Consider the following 10,536-nt stretch of genomic DNA (forward strand, 5'->3'; position numbering starts at 1 on the left):
CAGGTCAAGAAGCAACAGTTAGAACTGGACATGGAACAATAGACTGGTTCCAAATCAGGAAAGGAGTACGTCAAGGCTGCATATTGTCACCCCTGCTTATTTAACTTATATGCAGGTACATCATGCAAATGCCAGGCTGGATGAAGCACAAGCTAGAATCAAGATTTCTGGGAGAAACCTCAGATATGCAGATGACACCATCCTTATGGCAGAAAGCGAAGAAGAACTAAAAGTGATGAAAGTGAAAGTGGAGAGTGAAAAGTTGGCTTAAAAGTCAAAATTTAGAAAACTAAGATCATGGCATCTGGTCCCATCACTTTATGGCAAATAGATGGGGAAACAATGGAAACAGTGCGAGACTTTATTTTATTGGGCTCCAAAATCACTGCAGATGGTGACTGCAGCCATGAAATTAAAAGATGCTTGCTCCTAGGAAGAAATGCTATGACCAACCTAGACAGCATATTACAAAGCAGAGACATTACTTTGCCAACAAAGGTCTGTCTAGTCAAAGCTATGATTTTTCCAGTAGTCATATACAGATGTAAGAGTTGGACTATAAAGAAAGCTGAGTGCCAAAGAATTGATGCTTTTGAATTGTGGTGCTGGAGAAGACTCTTGAGAGTCCCTTGGATTGCAAGGAGACCCAACCAGTCCATCCTAAAGGAAATCAGCCCTGAATATTCACTGGAAGGACTGATGCTGAAGCTAAAACGCCAATACTTTGGCCACCTGATGCAAAGAACTGACTCATTTGAAAAGACCCTGATGCTGGGAAAGATTGAAAGCAGGAGGAGAAGGGGATGACAGAGGATAAATGGTTGGATGGCATCACTGACTCGATGGACATGAGTTTGAGTAAGCTCCAGGAGTTGGTGATGGACAGGGAAGCCTGGTGTGCTGCAGTCCACGGGGTCAGAAAGAGACATGATTGATCGACTGAACTGAAATGAACTGAACTGAATTAGAATAGGATGCTTGTGAGGCTTATAAGCTGATGGATGAGGAGGGTGCCCTGCCCTGAGAATTTACTGTGTTATAGTTTTATAATCAAAGGAAAAGTGGGGAGAGGGAAAAGAACTTCTTTGTCTTTCTTGAGTAGACATCATGCTTCCATCATCAGCTCCTCCTACAGGTTGGGCAGAGGAGTTTTCTTGTCCCTGGGTGGTCAATCTAGGTCCACAAATTATTGTGTTTTATGTGTTCAGAGAGTGTATCCTAGGGATCTTTAACTTACTGAGCTCACTGGGCAGGATGTGGGTCTCATGCACCCATTGTTTTATTGTTTTGGGGGCATGTCTCATGCTTCTGTTGCCTGGTTTTGTTGCTAAGCAAGCCTGCTTTCTTGAGTAATCATTAACTTACAGGGGTCTCCCATATTTTTCTACTCACAGTCCCCTAATGGGATTAACTATTTAATTACCTACTTTGTCCTTCACTCTGTCCCTATCAATACTGAGTCCAAGCTAGCTCTGACAGTAAGTCTACAGACAAAGTGTTGAGGCAAGGAATAATGACTTTATTTGGAAAGCTGGCAGACAGAGAAGATGGCAGACTAATGTCTGAAAATCACCATCTTGTTGGGGCCTGGATGCTAGGTTCTTTTATAGAACAGAATTGAGGAGGAGGTGAGGAATTAAAGTAAAAAGGCCGTTAATCTTGCAAATATCTCAGAGCAGGTTTCCTGAGGTGGGTCATTATGCATAGACTGTACCCTTTTCATGAATGAAAGCAATGGGAAATAAAGGTTAAAGTAAAAGAAACCAATTCTTCCCTGTAACAATGCTTGCCAAGGGAACAACCTTGCAAAAGAGGAACAGGTGACCCTGCACCTCATAACATGATTCAATGTCTCAAAGGAAGGCACCTCCCATCTATCAAACTAAACCAAACCACGCACTGCCTTCCTTAACTGGGTGACGAATACTTTTGTATTTACAATGGCAGACTCAGCTTTGGCGGAAGTTCTGTTTCCACTAAAGTGTCCCAGGGCTAAATGACCCATTAAACCGTATCTGTCTGGTATCTCTTGCCAAGAATGTGTTTATCAGCTTCTTCCTGGGAGGGAAAAAGGATCGAAAGAAGGCCTATAAAGCAACTAATGCTGGGCCTGGCATCGCATGGTTCTCAACAGATGTCAGCTTAAAACAGAGAACAGAGACTACCTCGGTGGTCCAGTGGCTAAGACCCCACGCTCCCAATGCAGGGGGCCTGGGTTCGATCCCTTGTTGGGGAACTAGATCCCACATGCTGCAACTAAGAGTTTGCATGCCACAATTAAAGACCCTGCAGTGAAGATCAAAGATCCTGTGTGTTGCAGACCCAGCACAGTCAAATAAATATTAGAAGAAAGAAAACAAACAAAACAGAAAACAAACAAAACAAAGAGGTAAGAACACAGAGGAAAAACGGGGAAGGATGTGGAATCAGTGGAGAGGGGAGGGGACAGGAAACCCAGGGCCGGGAGCATCCCCTTCTCTGTGTGTTCCAGGAACCCTTAAAGTTACAGGTGAGCTGCAGCTAGGAAATGAGGTCCCTGGTGAATACTCAGGTATGCCTCTCAGAATGTATAGAAACACAGCAAGGGCACCAAATCCGAATCACGGAAAACAAGCGGTGAATGGAGGCGTTTGCTAAGAGATGCCAGCCTGGCCCCAGTGAAGTCAATTTGTCAGTTCTTTTCACCTGGGCAAGAGAGAGGAGGGGAGGAGCCACAGCTCCTGCCAAAGCTAAAAAAAGCAAGCTGTTTAAGGCCTCAGGGCAGGACCAGCTGCATATGAACTCAGCAGGGTGAGGCCGCCAGGGCTCTCAGGGAAAACATGGCGGTGACCCGGCCCTGAGGTCCCTGGAGAGTCAGCCACACATGGGCCGAGGGGGCCAAGGCAGGCGATTCCCTGAAAACGGCCTGACTGTGGAGTGAGGAGGGCCTGGGTGTGTGGACATGGCTCCACATTCTGAAGGTTGACCGATGTGCTGGCCACTTGCCTCTCCAAACCTCAGTCTGTTGTTCTCTTCCTACGTTGTGTCTGACTCTCTGCATCCCCATAGACTACAGGCTTCTCTGTCCTTCACTATTTGCTGGAGCTTTCTCAAACTCATGTCCATTGAGTCCATGATGCCATCCAACCATCTCATCCTCTGTCGTCCCCTTCTCCTCCTGCCCTCTGTTTTTCCCAGCATCAGGGTTGTTTCCAATGAGTCAGCTTTTTGCATCAGGTGGCCAAAGTATTGGAGCTTCAGCTTCAGCATCAGTCCTTCCAGTGAATATTCAGGGTTGATTTCCCTTGGGATTGACTTGTTTGATCTCTTCAGTTTCCTCATCCATAAATTGAGGATAATAACATCTGCACTGGAGAGTTTCTGGAAACATAAAACATGAGACAGAAGACACAAGTGCTGTGGAAACTAAACTCTGGATGCCAGGTGTCACAATTGTGGAAAAGAAAGTGAACTGGTCGTCCGAGTCTGTTCGGGTTGCCTTAACAAAACACGGCTGATGGGGAAGCTTAAATAACAGAGGTCTATTTTCTCATGCTTCTTGAGGCTGGAAGTCCGGATCAAAGTGCTGGCAAGGTCGTTTCATTCTGAGGTCGATCCACCATCTTGCTGTGTGCTCACATGACCTCTTTTTAAATTTTAATATTTATTTTTATTTATTTGACTGTGTTGGGTCTTAGTTGAAGCACATGGGATCTTCGATCTTCCCTGCGGCATGTGAGATCTTTAGTTGTGGCACGCAAACTCTAACTTCTGGTGTGTGGAATCTGGTTCTCTGACCAGGAATCAAACTTGGGCCCCCTGCATTGGGAGCCCTTTGGCCTTTCTGAACTTCAGTCCTCTTATTGATCAAGCTTATTCCCACCTAGAGCTGCTAATCACTGATATTGTATGCATCATGGGCCAGACATACTATGCTGTTTTCCTGAGCCCCAATTATTAACTAATAGTTCAACATTGCAGAGTGTGCATATATACCTAGACAGCATATTAAAAAGCAGAGACATCACTTTGTTTACAAAGGTCCATATAGTCAAAGTTTTGGTTTTTCCGGTAGTCATGTATGGATATGAGAGTTGGACCATAAAGAGGGCTGAGTGCCAAAGAATTGAAGCTTTTGAACTGTGGTGCTGGAGAAGACTCTTGAGACCCTTGGACTGCAAAGAGATCAAACCAGTCAATCCTAAAGGAAATCAAGGCTGAGTATTCGTTGGAAGGACTGATGCCAAAGCTGAAGCTCCAATACTTTGGCCACCTGCTGTGAAGAGCCAACTCATTGGAAAAGACCCTGATGTTGGGAAAGATTGAAGGCAAAAAGAGAAGAGGGCAGCAGAGGATGAGATAGATGGATGGCATCGCTGACTCAATGGATATGAATCTGAGCAAACTCTGGGAGATAATGAAGGATAGGGGAGCCTGGTGTGCTGCATTTCGTGGGGTTGCAAAGAGTCAGACAAGACTTAGCGTCTGAACAACAACAATATCACATACATACAGTATTAACATGGAGGAGAGCCATATTTCTTTACAATGAGAAAATAAAATTTCCTAAAGTTTCAATCCAGAAATCTTCCTCAAGGGACCCGAGACAAGCCTTGGTTCTGGGAAACCGACTAGTCACCCCAGAAATACCTGGGGCCTTCATCTTTACCAAAATGAGGTCGGCTTGGTCTTCTCCCACTTTCCGTTAACTTCGTCTTCTTTTCTCAACGCTTACCTTTGTCCGTGCCTATTTACACTGTTCCCTCCCAAGGCCACGCCTGTCGTTTTCTTGAAAAGATGCTTCAAGCAGTTGTGGTTTGGGGTAGCACCAGGGAAATAAGGAAGTGGATGGCAGGCAGTGGTAGCCCCACAGCAGTCTTGTTTTGCTCTGCACTCGCCTCGGGCCAGGGCGGTTTAGAGGTGCCACGGGTGTGTGTCCCCGCTGGCGGGGTCCCCTGGGGTGTTGCCCAATGCCAGCCCAGAGTCTTTCCACAGGAGTTTCGCTCTGGTTTAAGTCTGTGTTTTCCTTGGAATTAGCCACTGATTGAGCAGCATATGGGAAATATGAGTGTTTGGGTAACTGGACATGAGGGAGAGACCTGACAAGGGCCAGATACCGAAGGACAATTTGGCTAGCTTCACGGTTTTGCTTGTCTTTCATGCACAGACTCGGGAAGCTGCCTTCCTGTCTTCAGGGCTGGATATCCACGAGTGAGTGCGTGCACATTACTGAATTGCCAATGCATCGCACTAACTCCATGTGATGCTCCTGACAACACCATGAATTCAGTGAAATCAGCTCCCTTTGTTCAGATGAGGAAACAGATCCTGGAGCTGTTTATAAGATTCAGAGCAGATCTTCCTGACCCCAAGGGTCAAGTCATGGAAATTCATTCTTATGTGAGTCCCTCTGGTCACTGACTCCCTGCCCTGGGTTGAGCACAGCCAGAGAGAGAGACAGAGACAGAGAAAGGAGAGAGGGAGGTCAGGGCAGATCCACTGGGCAGGTGCGAGGGAGCTGGAAGAGGAGACTGGCAGCTATATTACGTTTCTTGCCACTGAACCAGTTTGGGCACTTAAGAGGGTTCTCCACTCCAGTTTTGGGGTCACTGGTGACACCTGTCTCATGTGGCAGCTTCAGCTCATAACTTACCTTGGAATTAAGACCCTGAATATGAGCCCAATATTAAATCCAGTTCCAGAGAAGGTAGGCAAGTATGAGCTATAACCCCTTCATTTTTAATGGTTTGATCACAAGAGGCAGGGCTGGAGGTTGGCCAGCCCACTGACCGCAAGCTCAGGTTCCCCAACAGGCTGCCTCCTGGGACCTCGAGTGTCGTGTCTCCTGAGTCACACGTGTTTACCCTCTGCACTCACCACTTCTCCGCTTTGACCTCCTGGAGGTGGAAGGATGGAACCAAGGCCATGTCAAGACAAAGGCCTGTGTCTCCTGCTGCGCCAGGTCGGCTCCTCTCAGCATTTCACAGAACCTGCTGGATGATACACAGTCACCTTCATTCCAGAGTGTTTTCATTTCCCAGGGCTGTGTAACAAAGGATGCCAGACCAGAGCAACAGAAGTTTGTTCGGGAGGCTGGAAGTCTGAAGCCCAGGTGTGGGTGGGGCTGGTTCCTCCTGGAGCACTGAAGGAGAATCTTCTGGAGGCTGTTGTCCATCCTTGATGCTACTTGGCAGGTGGCAGAGTAACTCCAGCCTCTGCCTTACCGTGGCTCCTCCCTGTCTCTGCCTCGTCTGTACCTGTGTATCTCTCCACTTCCTCTTCCTTTTTTTTTTTTTTTTTTGCTCCAGGGCACAAGTGGGATCTTTGCTCCCTGTGCATGTGGGCTAAGTCTCTTCAGTCGTGTCCGACTCTTTGCGACCCCATGGACCACAGCCCGCCAGGCTTCTCTGTCCATGGGGATTCTCCAGGCAAGAATACTGGAGTGGGTTGCCATGCCCTCCTCCAGGGGATCTTCCCAACCCAGGAATCGAACCCATGTCTCTTATGTCTCCTGCATTGGCAGGCCAATTCTTTACCACTAGAACGACCTGGGGAGCCCCCTTAGTTCCCCGATCAGCGATCAAACCTATGTCCCCTGCAGTGGAAGCATGGAATCTCAACCTCTGGGCCACCAGGAAAGTCCCCTTGTCCTCTTCTTATAAGGACCCTGGTCACTGCGTTGAGGACCCCAGCAGAGGCTGCCCGTCCCCGCCCCCTCAGGTGAGCCGCCTGCTTCCTGCTGCAGCGCCTGTCTGCTTCCGGGATGAGTCTGGCCCTCCACTCGCCCTCTGGCCACTGTCAGCTTGTCTGGCTTCATTGCCTGCTGCCCACACTTGGTGCCCATGCTGCGTTGCTGGGCAGGGTTGTCACAACCTTTGTGCCTTTGCAGATTCTGTCCCTTTAGCCTGAAATATCCTCCCCCCACTCATCCTCCTCCCTCTCCACCTGAAAAGCTTACTCATCCTTTAAGCCTCTCCCCTCCCCTACCTCCTGGGAGGGCTACTCTGCATGCTATGGCCTTTTGTGCCCAGCCGTGGCCCTGTGTGTTTCTTCGGTATAGCATGTAACACAATGCACACTTCGTGTTCCAAAGCTGTATTTTTTTCTCAATTTATTTATTTTTAATTGAAGGAGAATTACAATATTGTGTTGGTTTCTGCCACACATCAACACATGACCCCTATAGGGTCAGCCATAGGTATACCTATGTATGTCCCCTTCCTCTTGAGCCTCCCAGCCACCTCCCTCCCCATCCCACCCCTCTAGGTTGTCACAAAGCCTTGGTTTGAGTTCCCTGAGTCATATAGCAAATTCCCACTGGGCTATCTATTTTACATATGTTAGTATATAAGTTTCTATGCTACTCTCTACAATCCATACTTTTGTTTCATTATATCTGTCTCACCTCCGGTTGGAGCTCATTCAAGGCAGTTTTCTTATGAATCCCCAGCATGTTATACAGAAGATCATCCCCGGTGGCTAAATGGCTAAAAAAAAAAAAAAAAAAATTGAGATTCCCTCCAGGGGTAGAGACTGAGTAGCATCTTTCTCAAATGTTTATTACATTCCCTGCAATGCTTGTGTAGTTGGCTCTCAGATGCTCCTTGTATGGTTTAGCAATTGGATGGAAAAGCCACGGTTAGCAGGAAGCTGGCAGAAGCTGAGGTTCAGTGATCCGTGCTGTTCCATGAGTGTAATTGACCCGAGGACACAGAATTCCCGTGGGTTCCCCCCACCCAGCCCTGCCCCAACTCAGATGCTTCTCCTCCTCCTTCTTCTTCTTTTGACCTTGCTGAGTGGCATGGGGGGATCTTAGTTCCCTGACCAGGATCAGGCCCATGCCCCCTGCAGTGGAAGTGAGGAGTTCTAACCACTGGACCTCCAAGGAATTCCTCACATGCTTCTTAAATGGCATTCAATGGAGGTCAGGGGCGGTGGTGGGGCGGGGGGGGGGTTGGCAGGTGGCACCTTCCATCTTGCTGGTGAGGAAGGGTGGGCAGAGAAAAGGGCAGCCCCTGGGCTGAGGTTCTACAGCCCTGAACACTGAGGGGGCCTTGGTGAGAGGGTCCGAGCACCAGGACACTAGGGAGAGCTGCCTGTGTGACCAGTTCTGTCCTGCAGTGAAGGGTGGGGTCCTGGTGGGGATGGTCGGCCGTAGGGGGTGGTGGTGAGGGAGGGGTCAGCAGGGACTGTGTCCTTGGGCAAACCCAGGCCCATTCTCATGGAAAGTGATCCCTCCTGGCCTTGGGGCTGAATGCAGGTCCTCTCCAAACTTGGGAACAAGCACTCTTATTGTGAGTCTCTGTCTCCTCTCATTTCCAGTCACGTGGGCTTCCCTTCTTGTCCCTCAACAATGCCACCGGTCACTCAAAGCTGGATAACACTCAGAGGAGCAGAACTCCACTTAGACTCCCTTTAGGCTTTTTCTCTCACTGATTTCTAAGGGCCTCAACCTTGCTCTCCTGACCATCAGCAAGTAAATTATTTCAGCTACTAGGTCCCTCCCTGTCTTCTTTGGGGGCATCGCAAAATTAATCAGCTAGTGACCTCTCCTCAGGCTCCCCCACCTTCCACAGAGCTAGACCCGCAAGGATTCTGGGGCAGGGCAAGTGCCCAGGGCTCAGCATTTAAGGAGGCGCCCACTCTCAGGGCTGAGTTAGTGCCACCTTAAATTTTGTGCCCTGAGTGCCTCACCGCAGTCCTGGATGGACGCTGGGCTGGCTATTGATAAGAGCTTTCCAGGTGGCACAGTGGTAGAGAATCTGCCTGCCAATGCAGGAGACTCAAGAGATGCATGTGGGTTTGATCCCTGGGTTGGGAAGATCCCCTGGAGGACAAAATGGCAACCCACCCCAATATTCTTGCCTGAAGAATCCCATGGACAGAAGAGCCTGGCGGTCTACAGTCCATGGGGTTGCAAAGAGACAAGACTGAGTGACTGGGTACACAGGAGAAGAGAAAAGGAGGCTAGAAGAGAGAGTGTTGTGATTTCCCTGGTGGTCCAGAGGCTAAGACTAGCACTCCCAATGCTGGGGGGCCAGGGTTTGATTTCTGGTCAGGGGACAAGATCCCACATGCCGCAACTAAGATCCAGTGCAGCCAAATAAATAAATAAATATGAAAAAAACGAGATACTGTGCATGTTAGTCACTCAGTCGTGTCTGACTCTTTGTGACCCCATGGACTGTAGCCCGACAGGCTCCTCTGTCCATGAGATTTTTCCAGGCAAGAATACTGGAGTGGGCTGCCATTTCCTTCTCTAGAGGATCTTCCCAACCCAGGGATTGAACTCGGGTCTCCTGCATTGCAGACAGACTCTTTACCATCTGAGTCACCAGGGAAGATTCCAGAGAAATAAACACAAGATACTATTAGGAAAAAAAAAAAGGAGAGCACTTAGAGGACTAGGTAGGAAATTTGCTGTAAACAGAAATGTGGAGACTGATGGGCACCAGTGACCAAGGGCAGCGCTTCCAAACAGGCATGTCCACAAGGCCCCTGGACGCAGCCCTGGTCTGCCAGCCAGCCAGCCAGGAGCAACAGGAAAAAGAAAATGCACTCACGCTTTTCTCATTAGTTTTCCCAGAATTTCTTGTGGGAGTTGGGGATCGCAGGATATTGCGGGTAGGGAATACCCAAAGTCATGACCCCCCCCTCTGCTTTTACCTCCTCTGTCAACTTGATATCTTTTTCTTGGTGTCATGAACTTCATCCTAACCTTGGTGATCCAGATCCCTAAAATGCTGGTGCCCAAAGAGCCCCTAGAGACCACCAGTCCAGGGCTTTTGAGTACAGAAACCCGGGCTAGTTCAATTTGGCCAGGACTGAAAGTATAATATATTGCACTTTTGAGAACATAGTTTGAAACAAGGCTGAAAAGCAGCTCATTAATATATTTAAAAAAAAAAAAGTCGATTACATGTTGAAATGACAATGTCTGGGATCTCTTGGGTTAAATAAAGTACACATTAAAATTAATTCCCCTCTTTTTATTTCTTTTAATGTGGCTGGCTGCTAGAAAGTTTAAATTATACCTGTGGCTGACCTTTGTGGCTTAAATGACACATACATGTGACAAGGATGAACCACTTCAACTTCCTCCTTTAACAGATGAGAAAACTGAGGTCCAGAGAGAAGACCTGGTTTAGCAGAGAGCACATGTTAAAAAGCGCTGTCGCTTCCGGTCCCTGACAATCACACACACACACACACACACAAGCACGTGTGCAGGCCTAGGAGCCCGGGAGAGGAGCCCGTGGACTTAGACCCTTGAGCTGCAGGCCTCCAGGGAAGTCTTCCAAGATGCTAGACGTTGGCTGTGGTTTCTTGAGAGAGAAATAAAAAAGCTGGAGTCACTGTCTCCAAAATACCAGCTTTAAAAGCCTCTGGAGGGACTTCCCTGGGGGTTCAGTGGTTGAGACTTTGCCTTCCAGCGCAGCAGGTGTGGGTTCAATTCCTGGCCCAGGAGCTAAGATCCCACATGCTTCCTGGCCGGAGAAAGAAAAAAGCAAAGCAGAAGCAATGTTGTTAACAAATTCAATAAAAACTTAAAAAAAA

The sequence above is a fragment of the Bubalus bubalis genome, chromosome 4 (genome assembly GCF_019923935.1).
Source record: "Bubalus bubalis isolate 160015118507 breed Murrah chromosome 4, NDDB_SH_1, whole genome shotgun sequence".
Lineage (NCBI taxonomy): Eukaryota > Metazoa > Chordata > Mammalia > Artiodactyla > Bovidae > Bubalus > Bubalus bubalis.